General features: G+C 40.3%; 1 protein-coding gene across 6 annotated transcripts in view; it reads right to left on the reverse strand.

The window, feature by feature from the left end:
* The window catches only part of tanc2b (tetratricopeptide repeat, ankyrin repeat and coiled-coil containing 2b), a 258,109-nt gene extending 241,233 nt beyond the window's left edge, over window positions 1-16,876 (reverse strand). For all 6 annotated transcript variants that reach the window (XM_046357226.1, XM_046357225.1, XM_046357223.1 and 3 more), the window contains exon 1: window positions 16,487-16,876. The gene's annotated coding sequence lies outside the window, so the exon portion shown is untranslated. The remainder of the gene's footprint in view (window positions 1-16,486) is intronic.
* Window positions 16,877-18,153: the final 1,277 nt, after the last annotated feature.

Consider the following 18,153-nt stretch of genomic DNA (forward strand, 5'->3'; position numbering starts at 1 on the left):
ATGCTGAACATCTTAAACGGACTCTACTGTGAGCAGAAGTCTATACTGTGCCGCAGCACAGAAGTGACGTCTGGCTGTCTGAAGGGATTAGGGGAATGGGCTGGCAGCCTCTATAGATGTCTGCAGGGTCGGTCTCGCCCTGGTGATACTAGTGGACACACAGAGGGTGGAGGGACAATGGGACAAAGAGACAGGAGGCTGCTCTGGTGAAACTAGGAGGACACACAGAGCCCTAATAGAGGATGTGGAGGGGAAAGGAGGCTGAGGGGGACAGGAGGCTGAGAGTGTGAACGGAACACTGGACACGTCAGGCCAGGCATGAGGCATTGTCGAGATGTGCAGCACGCCACTCACACAGTCAGTCAATACTGCATTTTACTGAGCTCTAATGTAATATACAATCTCTACCCACATACTGTAGAAATACTAGCCTCAGTTATTCTACGATTAAAGGTACTATGATCATATTTGTTACACAACAGTAATTACATGTGTGTAAAGCCTCAGCTGTGTTTCAGGGATGAAACACTGAAGTGCTTTGATCATGTGCTGTAATATTTGGTTGTACTGCTGGATTCTCCCTTTAAGGGTACAGAGCCTGATCCTTTGAAGAAAGATAAGCAACATATGTTCTCATACAAAACCATTCTGATGCCAGTAGCTGTCACCCAACTATTGAAACTACATGAGACATTTACACATAAAAGGGAGACATACATTTTGTTCAAAGTTGAGATATGGACAGGTTAGGACTTAAACCACTCAATTGCAGTCAAATAAATAAGATACTACAGTATGTACTATTTGTGATGAGAATAGGTCCTTCAAGGTTAAACAGAGACTAGAGGTCGACTGATTAATCGGAATGGCTGATTAATTATAGGGCCGATTTCAAGTTTTCATAACAATCGGAAATATGTATTTTTGGCTGCCGATTTGCCTATTTTTTTATACCTTTATTTAACTAGGCAAGTCAGTTAAGAACACATTCTTATTTTCAATGACGGACTAGGAACGGTGGTTTAACTGCCTTGTTCAGGGGCAGAACGACAGATTTTCACCTTGTCAGCTCGGGGAATCCAATCTTGCAACCCTACATTTAACTAGTCCAACGCAATAACGACCTGCCTCTCTCTAGTTGCACTCCACAAGGAGACTGCCTGTTACGCGAATGCAGTAAGCCAAGGTAAGTTGCTAGCTAGCTAGCATTAAACTTATCTTATAAAAAACAAACAATCAATCATAATCACTAGTTAACTACACATGGTTGATGATATTACTAGGTATTATCTACCGTGTCCTGCGTTGCATATAATCTGACTGAGCATACAAGTATCTGACTGAGCGGTGTTAGGCAGAAGCAGGCACGTAAACATTCATTCAAACAGCACTTTTGTGCGTTTTGCCAGCAGCTCTTCCTTGTGCGTCAAACATTGCGCTGTTTATGACTTCAAGCCTATCAACTCCCGAGATGAAGCTGGTGAAACCGAAGTGAAATGGCTAGCTAGTTAAGGCGCGCTAACTAGAGGGACGAAAGCTATACTGTTACACTGGCAATACTAAAGTGCCTATAAGAACATCCAATAGTCAAAGGTTAATGAAATACAAATGGTATAGAGGGAAATAGTCCTATAATTCCTATAATAACTACAACCTAAAACTTCTTACCTGGGAATATCGAAGACAAATGTTAAAAGGAACCACCAGCTTTCATATGTTCTCATGTTCTGAGCAAGTAACTGAAACATTATTTAAACCAAATTGAAAATGTTTCATTATTTACTTGAGGCTAAATTGATTTTATTGATGTATTATATCAAGTTAAAATAAGTGTTCATTCAGTATTGTTGTAATTGTCATTATTACAAATATATATATATATATATATATAAACAAAAACGTATTTAGTCAGCCACCAATTGTGCAAGTTCTCCCACTTAAAAAGACGAGGCCTGTAATTTTCATCATTTTGTCTGTCATAATTGAAGTGTACGTATGATGAAAATTACAGGCCTCTCATCTTTTTAAGTGGGAGAACTTGCACAATTGGTGGCTGACTAAATACTTTTTTTGCCCCACTGTGTGTGTGTGTGTGTGTGTATATATATATATATATTTAAATAAAATAAAAATTATTTTATTATTTTTATTACATCGGTATCGGCTTTTTTGGTCCTCCAATAATCGGTATCGACGTTGAAAAAAAATCATAATCGGTCGACCTCTAATAGAGACAGGATGTCTACATCTCAGATGGCTTCCTATTCCCTATAGTTGCTACTTTTGACCAGAGGACTATGGGCTCTGGTCAAAGGTAGTGCACTATATAGGAAATAGGGTGCTCTTTGAGACATAGAAAATAACATTCTCAAATGCTCTGTGTGACCTCAGGTGCCTGGTCCACCTGGCCAAAGGCTCAAGAACTAGAATACAGAACTGTCACTGTCAGACCTGTTCCATCCATCAAGACTTAATAAAGGTCTCCAACTCCCGGGAGCAGTTGACAAAGGTTAAGACAGCCCACAGCAACCAGCCACTAACTCTTTTGACAGACACACAACTCACAGAGGCTGAGCAAAAAGGCCTTGCTGTTTATCCTGTGTGTCCTACCCTATGGGCCCTGGTCGAAAGTAGTGCACCAATACATAGGGAATAGGTACCAATTGGGACGCACATAGATCTCTACAACAGGATGACAAAGGTGATGTGAGAACACTTCATCTGCACCACCATATTTACAGAATCAAAGCAGAACGTCAATGTGTGTGGTAAAGCCTGTGTGAATCCTTAGTTAATTAAAGGAGTTCAGCTCAATTTCTAATCCACTACACACACACACACACACACACACACACACACACACACACACACACACACACACACACACACACACACACACACACACACACACACACAAACAGGGCTATCATATCAGAAATCTAATTTTTATCTTCATTTTCCACCATGGATGTTCCACCTGATATAGTTGAGGTTTCCTTTCCTGGAGAGAGATTTACAATGTTTGTACGGGTCATATCTGCTACCTCATATGAATCTGACAGTAGTACTATTCCACATGCCTGGCTTGCATATAAGAGATTGCTTTTGCATACAAATTAGATGTTGGTCCTGGAGGGTGGAGTTGCGCAACAACAAAAAAGACATACAAAATTCCCTTGTAAAACTAATTTTGCCCTATATTAAAAGGACTCCAAACACACCCATCCTAAACAAAAAGAATACTATAAAGCACCCATCTGACATTATTTCCATGACAGTGGACCGTGCTTGCTCTCTGATTTGCATGACTGCTCTTCCTGATTAATGGGGCATAGAGTTGCCATTTACCTCAGAGCTCAGTGAAATTAATCGACATCCCAGAGGGCAACACCTTTAATACCTGGTCAGGAAAACTCCTCACGTTTTCAACGCTGATAATATTCAGAGAGAGACAGAGAGAATGATAGAGACAAGGAGAGAGAAAGAGCGTGAAAGAGTCCCGAATAACACCCTATTCCCTACATAGTGCACTAATTTTGCGATTTGGAATGTATCCAGAGAGACTCCCACCCAAAGCTCTCGGTTGATGGCTGATAATACGCAGCAGAAAGAGACGCTTTGACGTGCCTAGACAACAGACAGTCAGTCTCAACCTGAACCAAGCAATATTATTACACTTCTTGTGTCGGCAGTAATCCCGAAATCCATTCTAACCACTCCAAGTAAGACGTACTACTGGTAAAGCATGAAATATCCACTATTACCCTGTTGTGAAGCAAAGGTACTGTAAATTCCAATGCATGGCATCAAATAGTCACAGTTCCTGTCTAGTAAGAGCTAGGAAGGCTGATCATGTGACTGAATATTATTATTTTTTAACAATAAAAAGGGATTTACTGTTGTACTTTAAAACAAATGTATTTTCTCTCCATTCCTACACCTCGGGTCCATCCTAGACCTGTCTGTATATAGTGTCTGGCTGGGATGATGGAAACTAACGCCTTGTGACTCCCTGTGGACAAAGATAACGTAGTGAAAAGACAACAGTTTAACGCTGGACAGCAGAAAACATGACCTCATAATGGAAATCTATCCACATAACACGCTCACTGTCTCCAGCATACTAAATCACAGATGTGTGTGAGTGAGTTTGGGATGGAGAGACAGAGAGAAAAAGAGACAAAGATAAAGAGAGATGGACAAAGGGAGAGAACTAAATTACCCAACAAAATCTAAGTTTAAACATTTCTAATCCCTAAATTTTTGCAAGAAAATTGGATAGAAAATAAAAGATTCAACTCTCATGTGAAGTTATGACTTTACTTACATGTTAAGACATAAAAATATTTGATATACAATTTAAAAAGTCTGGATTGTTTTTAATGGGTACTGAGTGTACCCTATAAGCCCATGGGTGTTCCAAATAAGCCTGCCTCTTAATTAAATAATCAATTTGAATTCATTTACAAATGTTCAAAACTTACAAACTGACATTTTCTTATGTAAAATTGGATTACATGAATCTTCCCTAAAGTTATTAAAATAAGCTGGTCATTGCTATTCATCAAGAAAGTAGCACTTATAACAGGGAGGTGTCCAATCATATTCACAGAGATCAATGTGGACTTGGGCTTTTGTTCTTGCCGACCAGTACACACCTGACTCAACTAATCATAGACTTCAATCAAGACATGATTAGTTGAATCAGGTGTGTTATTGCTTGGTTGGAACAAAAACCTGCACGCACATTGGCCCTCTGTGGATAAGAAGCCATGCAACACAAACCTGCACCCACACTGGCCCTCTGTGGATAAGAAGCCATGCAACACAAACCTGCAAAAAAAGACCATAACACCACTCTGGCCCTCTGTGGATAAGAAGCCATGCAACAAAGACCATAACACCACTCTGGCCCTCTGTGGATAAGAAGCCATGCAACAAAGACCATAACACCACTCTGGCCCTCTGTGGATAAGAAGCCATGCAACAAAGACCATAACACCACTCTGGCCCTCTGTGGATAAGAAGCCATGCAACAAAACCATAACACCACTCTGGCCCTCTGTGGATAAGAAGCCATGCAACAAAGACCATAACACCACTCTGGCCCTCTGTGGATAAGAAGCCATGCAACAAAGACCATAACACCACTCTGGCCCTCTGTGGATAAGAAGCCATGCAACAAAGACCATAACACCACTCTGGCCCTCTGTGGATAAGAAGCCATGCAACAAAGACCATAACACCACTCTGGCCCTCTGTGGATAAGAAGCCATGCAACAAAGACCATAACACCACTCTGGCCCTCTGTGGATAAGAAGCCATGCAACAAAGACCATAACACCACTCTGCCCTTACTTGTAACTTTGTTACTTTTATTTCTTATCTGTATTTTTTTAACTGCATTGTTGGTTAGGGGCTCGTAAGTAAGCATTGCATTGTAAGGTTGTATTCGGCGTATTCACTGTATCACAATTCCAACGGGTCACAAGTTTACATACATTAAGCTGACTGTGCCTTTAAACAGCTTGGAAAATTCCAGAAAATGATGTCATGGCTTTAGAAGCTTCTGATAGGCTAATTGACATCATTTGAGTCATTTTGAGGTGTAATTGGATGTATTTCAAGGCCTACCTTCAAACTTGGTGCCTCTTTGCTTGACATGATGGGAAAATCAAAAGAAATCAGCCAAGACCTCAGAAAAAAAGTTGTAGACCTCCAAAAGTCTGGATCATCCTTGGGAGCAATTTCCAAACGCCTTAAGGTACCATGTTCATCTGTACAAACAATCGAACGCACGTATTAACACCACAGGACCACTCAGCCGTCATACCGCACATACCGCGTTCTGCCTCCTAGAGTAGAACGTACTTTGGTGCGAAAAGCTCAAATCAATCCCAGAACCACAGCAAAGGAGCTTGTGAAGATGCTGGAGGAAACATGTGCAAAAGTATCTATATCCACAGTAAAGCGAGTCCTATATTGACATAACCTGAAAGGCCGCTCAGCAAGGAAGAAAACACTGCTCCAAAACCGCCATAAAAAGCCAGACTACGGTTTGCAACTGCACATGGGGACAAAGATCGTACTTTTTGGAGAAATGTCCTCTGGTCTGACGAAACAAAAATAGAACTGTTTGGCCATAATGACCATGGTTATGTTTGGAGGAAAAAGGGGGAGGCTTGGAAGCCGAAGAGCACCATCCCAACCGTGAAGCACTGGGGTGGCAGCATCATGTTTTGGGGGTGCTTTCCTGCAGGAGAGACTGGTACACTTCACAGAATAGATGGCATCATAAGGGAGGAAAATGATGTGGATATATTGAAGCAACATCAGTCAGGAAGTTAAAGCTTGGTCGCACATGGGTCTTCCAAAAGGACAATGACCCCAAGCATACTTCCAAAGTTGTGGGAAAATGGCGTCCATCCTGTCTTCCATGTCTCCTGTGGCCTTTCTTCTTCGCACCCCGTTCGTCTTCCTCCCCCCTCCCGTCCTTGTCGAGAGCGCACCTATTTACAAGTACATAAGATCATTCGTTCGGGACGGGGTCACCAATACTTAGTGGATTGGGAGGGTTGGCTGTCTGAGGAGAGGAGTTGGGTTAAGGACAACAAACTAAAGGTATTGGATTGGCCACCACAAAGTCCTGAACTCAATCCTATAGAAAATTTGTAGGCAGAACTGAAAATGTGTGTGTGAGCAAGGAGGCCTACAAACCTGACTCGGTTACACCAGCTCTGTCAGGAGGAATGGGCCAAAATTCACCGAACCTATTGTGGGAGGCTTGTGGAAGGCTACCCAAAACGTTTGACCCAAGTTAAAAAATGTAAAGGCAATGCTACCAAATTCTAATTGAGTGTATGTCAACTTCTGACCCACTGGGAATGTGATGAAAGAAATAAACGCTGAAATAAATCACTCTCTACTATTATTCTGACATTTCACATGCTTAAAATGAAGTGAGGATCCTAACTGACCTAAAACAGGGAATTTGTACTGGGATTAAATGTCAGGAATTGTGAAAAACTGAGTTTAAATGTAAGGTGTATGAAAACTTCAGACTGAAAGCTGATTCACATTTGCTGTATTGATATTCTTGTTAATTAGTTCAACTTGTCTCCTAAAGCTTATCTGAAGACAGTTTCAAACCTCCCTCTCAAATGTGTATTAAAAAGGTACAGGTGGTGGACCAACAAACAGAATCACGTGGGTGAATGAAAGACAACAATTATGAGAATGCCCTCACCCAAAAGTGTATAAGCAGTCACCCAATAGTCCATTTTCTTCTCCCTCATTCGTCCGCATCACTTGTAGGTCTTCTATCCCTGATATCCCTCAACCCTGATCTTGTTCCTCTCTCTGCCTCAAACCTATTGGAGTGTACAGAGGTTTCTAATTCTTTGGAATTATTTCTAATCTTGGTAAAAAGGAACCATGGCTAGATGCACAATATGCAGAACTGTGGTTTTGGGGGGTTTAATCAAACTTAAATCTGAACAAAAAAATATACACTGCTCAAAAAAATAAAGGGAACACTTAAACAACACAATGTAACTCCAAGTCAATCACACTTCTGTGAAATCAAACTGTCCACTTAGGAAGCAACACTGATTGACAATAAACTTCACATGCTGTTGTGCAAATGGAATAGACAACAGGTCTTTGGGTCTTTGGGCAATTAGCAAGACACCCCCAATAAAGCAGGTTCACACTGAGCACAAGTGACAGACGTGACAAAGTCTAGAGAAGCCGTGGAGAACGTTCTGCTGCCTGCAACATCCTCCAGCATGACCGGTTTGGCGGTGGGTCAGTCATGGTGTGGGGTGGCATTTCTTTGGTGGGGCCGCACAGCCCTCCATGTGCTCGCCAGAGGTAGCCTGACTGCCATTAGGTACTGAGATGAGCTCCTCAGACCCCTTGTGAGACCATATGCTGGTGCGGTTGGCCCTGGGTTCCTCCTAATGCAAGACAATGCTAGACCTCATGTGGCTGGAGTGTGTCAGCAGTTCATGCAAGAGGAAGGCATTGATGCTATGGACTGGCCCGCCCGTTCCCCAGACCTGATTCCAATTGAGCACATCTGCGACATCATGTCTCGCTCCATCCACCAATGTCACATTGCACCACAGACTGTCCAGGAGTTGCCGCCACCTCATCAGGAGCATGCCCAGGCATTGTAGGGAGGTCATACAGGCACGTGGAGGCCACACAAGTCAAAATGAACCTCATTTTGACTTGTTTTAAGGACATTACATCAAAGTTGGATCAGCCTGTAGTGTGGTTTTCCACTTTAATTTTGAGTGTGACTCCAAATCCAGACCTCCATGGGTTGATAAATTTGATTACCATTGATAATTTGTGTGATTTTGTTGTCAGCACATTCAACTATGTAAAGAAAAAAGTATTTCATAAGAATATTTCATTCATTCAGATCTAGGATGCGTTATTTTAGTGTTCCCTTCATTTTTTTGAGCAGTGTATTTATGTCAACACACTTTCCACATGTGTTTCAATGCAAACCAGGCTTAATAGGAGCATACTGTGCTTAATATGAACAACAGTAATTTATGGTGAAAAAGACAGAATAGCAAAGACTACCCAAAATATATAGAAACTAATGGTGTGGGGTATAAATAGTTTTTATACACAGACTACAATATTATGCAAAGTTAGTATTGATCCTATTGAACAATATTGCTTTATTGTCATTTTTCATTCTGTTTCGAGGGAATGCTTTCTGTGCTACCCTTTAAGCCAGAGATAAATGTCAAATTTACAAAACTGGCATTTATGTATAACAATGCAAGTTTCATCTACCAGTAAAATAAGACAAAATACATTTAAAGATGGAAGCTGTGAATGCCTGAAATCTATTATCTTGTACTTCAACAAGTTGTTGCTACTGTGAGACTGACATGCAGCCATGACTGCTAGCATGAAAAACACATTTTCAATTGGCAATAAATAGTAATGAATGCTCATGAAATAGGCTATCATGTGCAAATATCAGCACATTCATCTTTTCATTTTAGATAAAGTAGTATCACTTATGAGTTGTTTTTTTATCTGAAAAATATGTTTATCTTAGTCCTCAACACAAGTTGTTTTGCAGCTTTGAAAATGGCCACTAGTTGGAAGTTACACATCATTGCCAATAGCTTCATTATAAAACATCTGATTGACTTTTTTTTAAATGTTTAAGTTTTATTTGAATTCAAAGATCGAAGTCGGCTTAATAGGTACACTTACCGTAGTGCATGTCTCTGATAGGATTTGAGAAATGCTGTGGAGATGATTGTCTTTCATCTGCTGATAGGGAGCTCAGCTTTCAACAGAGAGAACAGCAGAACACTACACAGTGAAGCAGCCATTCTCATAGAATAACCATGTAATGAGAGCTCCACCATCTTATTTTACATGTATTTATGTCTGAGGAATCTTATAGAAATGCATCTTTGTAGGATCATTGTTATATGTTGCACTTGAGTCAGGAAGGAGTTGTTTGTTACCTGATAATGGGGAATATAAGGTAAATTGATAGTCTCTGCAAAAGGTATTTTAGCATATTTTGTGGAGAACAAATCTCAGGACAAATGTAATAAACTATTTTGTTTTTAAATCTGCTCCAGCTCAGCAGGAAGCTTGCAAATTCCTCTATCTCACATTCCACAATTATTAGAGAACTATACAGTATTCATAACAATCACAGCCGATGTAAAACAACAGGCACTATAGCCTGATAGATGTGTAAAACAACAGGCACTATAGCCTAATAGATGCTCTGGATAAGAGTGTCTGCTAAATGACTTAAATGTAATGTAAATGTGTAAAACAACAGGCACTATAGCCTGATAGATGTGTAAAACAACAGGCACTATAGCCTGATAGATGTGTAAAACAACAGGCACTATAGCCTGATAGATGTGTAAAACAACAGGCACTATAGCCTGATAGATGTGTAAAACAACAGGCACGATAGCCTGATAGATGTGTAAAACAACAGGCACTATAGCCTAATAGATGTGTAAAACAACAGGCACTATAGCCTAATAGATGTGTAAAACAACAGGCACTATAGCCTGATAGATGTGTAAAACAACAGGCACTATAGCCTGATAGATGTGTAAAACAACAGGCACTATAGACTGATAGATGTGTAAAACAACAGGCACTATAGCCTAATAGATGTGTAAAACAACAGGCACTATAGCCTGATAGATGTGTAAAACAACAGGCACTATAGCCTGATAGATGTGTAAAACAACAGGCACTATAGCCTGATAGATGTGTAAAACAACAGGCACTATAGCCTGATAGATGTGTAAAACAACAGGCACTATAGAATGATAGATGTGTAAAACAACAGGCACTATAGCCTGATAGATGTGTAAAACAACAGGCACTATAGCCTAATAGATGTGTAAAACAACAGGCACTATAGCCTAATAGATGTGTAAAACAACAGGCACTATAGCCTGATAGATGTGTAAAACAACAGGCACTATAGCCTAATAGATGTGTAAAACAACAGGCACTATAGCCTAATAGATGTGTAAAACAACAGGCACTATAGCCTAATAGATGTGTAAAACAACAGGCACTATAGAATGATAGATGTGTAAAACAACAGGCACTATAGCCTAATAGATGTGTAAAACAACAGGCACTATAGAATGATAGATGTGTAAAACAACAGGCACTATAGCCTGATAGATGTGTAAAACAACAGGCACTATAGCCTGATAGATGTGTAAAACAACAGGCACTATAGCCTAATAGATGTGTAAAACAACAGGCACTATAGAATGATAGATGTGTAAAACAACAGGCACTATAGCCTGATAGATGTGTAAAACAACAGGCACTATAGCCTAATAGATGTGTAAAACAACAGGCACTATAGAATGATAGATGTGTAAAACAACAGGCACTATAGCCTAATAGATGTGTAAAACAACAGGCACTATAGAATGATAGATGTGTAAAACAACAGGCACTATAGCCTAATAGATGTGTAAAACAACAGGCACTATAGCCTGATAGATGTGTAAAACAACAGGCACTATAGCCTGATAGATGTGTAAAACAACAGGCACTATAGAATGATAGATGTGTAAAACAACAGGCACGATAGAATGATAGATGTGTAAAACAACAGGCACTATAGCCTAATAGATGTGTAAAACAACAGGCACTATAGCCTGATGTGTAAAACAACAGGCACTATAGCCTGATAGATGTGTAAAACAACAGGCACTATAGCCTGATAGATGTGTAAAACAACAGGCACTATAGCCTGATAGATGTGTAAAACAACAGGCACTATAGAATGATAGATGTGTAAAACAACAGGCACTATAGAATGATAGATGTGTAAAACAACAGGCACTATAGCCTGATAGATGTGTAAAACAACAGGCACTATAGCCTAATAGATGTGTAAAACAACAGGCACTATAGCCTAATAGATGTGTAAAACAACAGGCACTATAGAATGATAGATGTGTAAAACAACAGGCACGATAGCCTGATAGATGTGTAAAACAACAGGCACTATAGAATGATAGATGTGTAAAACAACAGGCACTATAGAATGATAGATGTGTAAAACAACAGGCACTATAGCCTGATAGATGTGTAAAACAACAGGCATTATAGCCTAATAGATGTGTAAAACAACAGGCACTATAGCCTAATAGATGTGTAAAACAACAGGCACTATAGAATGATAGATGTGTAAAACAACAGGCACTATAGCCTGATAGATGTGTAAAACAACAGGCACTATAGCCTAATAGATGTGTAAAACAACAGGCACTATAGCCTAATAGATGTGTAAAACAACAGGCACTATAGCCTAATAGATGTGTAAAACAACAGGCACTATAGAATGATAGATGTGTAAAACAACAGGCACTATAGCCTAATAGATGTGTAAAACAACAGGCACTATAGCCTAATAGATGTGTAAAACAACAGGCACTATAGCCTAATAGATGTGTAAAACAACAGGCACTATAGAATGATAGATGTGTAAAACAACAGGCACTATAGCCTAATAGATGTGTAAAACAACAGGCACTATAGCCTAATAGATGTGTAAAACAACAGGCACTATAGCCTAATAGATGTGTAAAACAACAGGCACTATAGCCTAATAGATGTGTAAAACAACAGGCACTATAGCCTAATAGATGTGTAAAACAACAGGCACTATAGAATGATAGATGTGTAAAACAACAGGCACTATAGCCTAATAGATGTGTAAAACAACAGGCACTATAGCCTAATAGATGTGTAAAACAACAGGCACTATAGAATGATAGATGTGTAAAACAACAGGCACTATAGCCTGATAGATGTGTAAAACAACAGGCACTATAGAATGATAGATGTGTAAAACAACAGGCACGATAGCCTGATAGATGTGTAAAACAACAGGCACTATAGCCTAATAGATGTGTAAAACAACAGGCACTATAGCCTAATAGATGTGTAAAACAACAGGCACTATAGCCTAATAGATGTGTAAAACAACAGGCACTATAGAATGATAGATGTGTAAAACAACAGGCACGATAGCCTGATAGATGTGTAAAACAACAGGCACTATAGCCTAATAGATGTGTAAAACAACAGGCACTATAGCCTAATAGATGTGTAAAACAACAGGCACTATAGCCTAATAGATGTGTAAAACAACAGGCACTATAGAATGATAGATGTGTAAAACAACAGGCACGATAGCCTGATAGATGTGTAAAACAACAGGCACTATAGCCTAATAGATGCCTCTTTGTTGAACCATTTCATTGCCACATAAGACCCTGTCAGGGGGATCCAACCAAATTACATTGTTTTTGTCACATGAACCTTACCGTGAAATGCTTACTTTATAAGCCCTTAAGCAACAATGCAGTTCAAGAAATAGAGTTAAGAATATATTTACTAAATAAACTAAAGTAAAAAAATAAAAACACATAACAAATACGAGGCTATATACTGTACAGGGGGTACCGGCACAGAGTCAATGTGTGGGGTACAGGTTTGTTGAGATAGTTTGTACATATAGGTTGGGGTAAAGTGACTATGAATAGATAATAAACAGCGAGTAGCAGCAGTGTAAAAACAAAGGGGGGGCCTTCCTCTGATACCGCCTAGTATATAGGTCCTGGATGACAGTAGGACCCCAATGATGTATTGGGCCGTATACACTGCCCTTTGTAGAGCCTTACGGTCAGATGCCAAGCAGTTGCCATACCAGGCGGTGATGCAACCGGTCAGGATGCTCTCAATGGTGCAGCTGTAGAACGTTTTTAGGATCTGGGGACCCATGCCAAATCTTTTCAGTCTCCTGAGGGGAAAGGGGTGTTGTCGTGTCCTCTTGACGACTGTCGAGGTGTGTTTGGACCATGATAGTTTGTTGGTGATGTGGTGATGACCTCCTTTTCCTGTAGTCTACGATCAGCTACTTTGTATTGCTCACGTTGAGGGAGAGGTTGTTGTCCTGGAACCACACTGCCAGGTCTCTAACCTCCTTCCTATAGGCTGTCTCATTGTTGTTGGTGATTAGGCCTACCACTGTTGTGCCGTCAGCAAATGTCAGATAAAAGGCAGAATGAGGTAAGTGTTGACCTGAAGCCACACAGCAAGTAGGAACAGCTACTTACTTAGCTACAGATTGTTACACCAGATAATGTGATTATACCAAAGATTTTTGGTATCCATTAGTGTGCATTACAGATTAGTTACTGTTTGGTGTAGCACGACCAATCTTAACTGCGATACCATCTTTGTTCATGATTCGGCCAAGCATGTATCTTCTAAAATGTCCGTGTCCAGTTGCAGATGGTGTTTGAATTTAGAAAATGCTCCGTTAATAAAATAAATAAATGTTTTGCTCCATGACGTAATACTTGTCTATTTCATATCTTCTCTCTATAAATAAGGACAACCCACCTGGTACTGACAAACCTGGATGGTAAATTGCTGAGGTTGGTAATAGAATAAATTGCAACTCCTGTTTGCCACATCTTCAATGCATGCCTAGAAGACGGTGTGTGCCTTCAGGCCTGGAGGGAGGCAAAGGTCATTCTGCTGCCCAAGAATTGCAGAGCACCCTTTAATGCTTCCAACAGCCAACCAATCAGTCTGTTACCTGTGCTTAGCAACCTTTTGAAGTACAATGCTTGACCAAGTGCAATGTTATTGTACAGAAAACAAATTTACAACAGGCTTTCAGCATACTTATAGGGAAGGGCACTCAACATGCTCAGCATTACATTTACATGACATTTAAGTCATTTAGCAGACGCTCACAAATGACTGATGATTGGCTGAAAGAAATTGATAGTAAGAAGATTGTGGGAGCTGTTTTGCTTGACTTTAGTGCAGCTTTTGATATCATTGTCATCATAACCTATTGCTGAAAATACATAGGTGTTATGGATTTGCAACCACTGCCTTATCATGGATTGAGAGTTTATTTTACGTGTATATTGTTTTTACCCCTTTTTCTCCCCAATTTTGTGGTATCCAATTGGTAGTTAGTCTTGTCCCATCGCTGCAACTCCTGTACGGAATCGGGAGGCGAAGGTCGAGGGCCGTGCGTCCTTCGAAACACAACCCAGCCAATCCACAATGCCCGCTTAACCCGGAAGCCTGCCGGGCAGCCAGCTTGGGCCATCATTGTACTGTTTTTACTAATGACCTTCCACTGACCTTGAATAAAGGCTGCGTCTATGTACGCTGATGACTCAAAAGTATATACATGTCGGCTACGGCAGTAAAGTAAATAGAATGGTTAACTAGCAAATAGGCTGGTGCTAAATATCTTGAAAACTAAAATAATATTTTTTGGAACAAATCACTCGCTCAACCATAAACCTCATCTAGATCCATTATTGAATAATGTGGCGATTGAGCAAGTAGAGACTAAACTCCTGGGTGTAACCCTAGATAGCAAACTGTCATGGTCAAAACATATCGACTCAAAGCTTGCTAAAATAGGAAGAGGTCTGTCCATGATAACGCTCTGCTTTCTTGACGTCTCAGAATGTCAGTAACACTCATGTCAATCTTTCCTGGCTCAATATTGACTGCATTACTATTGGTCTTTGTGTGAGGTGGTGATGTGTTGAAGGTATCACACTGTCTGTTCAAGCACTTGGCACACAGTTCGGACACTCATCGGTATCACACAAGACATGCAGCCAGAGGTCTCTTCATAGTACCCAGGTCCACAACAGAGGCTGGGAAACGTACAATATTAAATAGAGCCATGACTACATGGAAATCTGGTAACCCAGGTAACTCAAGCTAGCAATAGAAACATATATTTTTTTTAAGCTGACAAAAGAACCCCTTACAGCACATGGGGACTGTGGAGACATGTGAAGAGCTATTTTTATATATTTTGTATTGTAATTTGCACTGTATTATTTATTGTATTTTGTAGGTGGGTGGCCTTGTACGAATCCTTGTGTAATCCATAACGGCTCATAGAGCAGGAGCCATTTCCTGTTTCTGAAGCGCGAGGCAGAGGCAGGAGATTATGTAGTATGATATAGTGTTAATTTATATAATAACATAATATAGATAAGTATTTTATTTTGTGTGTTTTGTTTCCTGTTTGGACCCCCAAAAATACTACTAAATACTAATACTACACATTGTTGGATTACTTCATGGAGCAAAACAAATATTTATTTTAATAATGGAGCATTTTCTAAATTCAAATACACCACCTGCAAAGATACATGTTTGGCCAAATCCAGAATGAAGATACTATCGGTAAGGTTGGTTGAAAATTCTCAGTGCTACACCAAACGGTGCCTAACCTGTAACTCCCAGTAATGGATAGCAAAAATATTTGGTTAAATCACATTATCTGGTGTAACAATCTATAACTACTCCTTACTATAAACTAGCCTACTGAGATTATTATGCTCAGCTCTTTGTCATGGTGTGATATATTTTAGTTTGGCTTGTAGTCAAGTGTAGAGACAAGCAGTAGCTACTGAATAGAATATTACAGAATACATTTACTTTCCTATGTATCCAACGGTAACTACATTTCATATTAGTAGCTGCCTGTTGAAGTTAAGATAATCCAGTCCAGCAGTTTGACAATAACTGATAACTCCCATTGTTAGAACCAGAACAGTGGTGTGGAATAATGCCAAGCATTGATTTTCACATGGAAATGCACATGCAAATTGGGATACTGTAATCCAGTTGTGGACGCAAACATGATACAATGTAACCTGTTGGCATTTTTCAACAATTTGCTTACACTGTACTGAACATTTGTTTTTGTAGGGGGTGGGGAGGATGGCTACTGGCTACAGCTTTGACAGGCAATTTCGATCAGGGTGGAAATATAATTTGTGTCCGTTTAAAAAAAATGGATTTCACAAAGATTAAATTTAGATTAATGTCAAGCCTACTGCCTAAATAAAACAGATTACCCCTACAGTAGCCTTACCTTGCTTGACTCTCTCTCCAGCCTCACTAGCCGCTTCGCATCAGTTGCAGCAAATAGCCTGCCGACAACCGGTAGCCGCTGTAGAGAACTGCAACCAGACGGTTTCTTTGGGATCCTCAGGCGAAATTGCTCGCTATACAGCTGACGTTACCTTAGCCTGCTACCACAACAGAGCGAATAAAAAAGCTACACCGCATAGCCAAATATACTGAACTGAAATGTCTATGGACTTTCTATTTCCAATAGTCTAATTCGGCCATAATATAAAGATAAATAGATCTAAAGGCCAAATAGAATACCGTCTACATGCACGCGCCACTCGGAGGAAGCCAATCCCACGGCTGCAGGTAACTTCAACCGAGCAACTATAGTTGCCGGACCGATTCACAACAGAAAGTCATATGTGCCACAACTGCAGTAACCTATGTATGGATCGCTAGCACGCCTACCGGTGCAACCTCTGATTGACCAGAGCAGTGCACAGCAAGCTTGAAGCCGATGAATAAATCATGAGAATGGGAGGCACTAATGTCTAAACCGGTCATAATTATTCAAGAGGGGACAAGGTCGATGTCAATCAAAAACCTCGGCCCATTCCCCCCCAGGATCAAAGCATTTGATGTAAGGGAATTATGTTATAAAAATGCAGTCTGCAGGAGATTCACTCCAAGCTACCTGTTTTACTGCTAAACCTATAGGCAAGCCGCAAGTCAATAAACTACAGCTTAATATATTTGATATTTGGCCTACTAGCCTACTGGTTCTTTCAAGTCAGGATGGAAATTTCTCTCTACATTTTATTGAGAAAAAACAGCTTTAGTATGCCAATTCTCTGGGGGGGGGGGGGGGGGTCAACACATTGATCATTTTCTACTGAAAGGATTTTCTAGATAGAAACGTTGCTTATTGAACACTGTTGTTGTAAAAACATTGCATCAACATGACACAATGCATACGCCTCAATACTGGCACTGTATGTCAAATACATTATATAGAAGTTATTATTTTGTTGTTATTCCAAATGTGATCTGTAGGTGTAACTGGTGCACTAATATAATGTGCACATACTATATAATGTGTCTGTGCTGTAGCGTACTATATTACAGTAGGATGGCTGAGGCTGCAGTATAGCAGTGATAAATGCCCCAGCCAGGTGTGTGCCCAGCCCAGGGCTGCCGGTTCCAGTGTGTGGGTTTTGACAGAATCTATGTCCTAAATAAATAGTGTACTTATTTTTGACCAGAGCCCTATAGGTCCTGGTCAAAAGTAGTGCACTATAAAGGGATGCCATTTGGGAAGCATCCAGAGAGGCAGGCAGGAGGAGAGATTAATTAGGGTTAAATTTGATTTGGAGCGATCAGCAGTCATGCAGAGCTGAAGCAGTGTTATGCCAGCGAGAGTGAAGTATGTCCTCTGCATCCCCTACTAATCCACTGAAACTCCAGCACCTCTCTCTCACTGCATCCCAAATGGTACCCTCTTCCCTATTTAGTGCACTGTTTTTTTTAGCCCTGGTCAAAAATAGTGTACTAAACAGAGAATAGGGTGCTATTGGGGATGAACATCACTCTCTATGCCAAAGCAAAGTCTACCTCGCACACAGCAGCTCCACTGCACACACCTTCCCTCAGGTGCTTCAGGCAGCTGTAATCCCTCACACCGCTCCG

Source organism: Oncorhynchus gorbuscha, linkage group LG07, assembly GCF_021184085.1.
Source record: "Oncorhynchus gorbuscha isolate QuinsamMale2020 ecotype Even-year linkage group LG07, OgorEven_v1.0, whole genome shotgun sequence".
Lineage (NCBI taxonomy): Eukaryota > Metazoa > Chordata > Actinopteri > Salmoniformes > Salmonidae > Oncorhynchus > Oncorhynchus gorbuscha.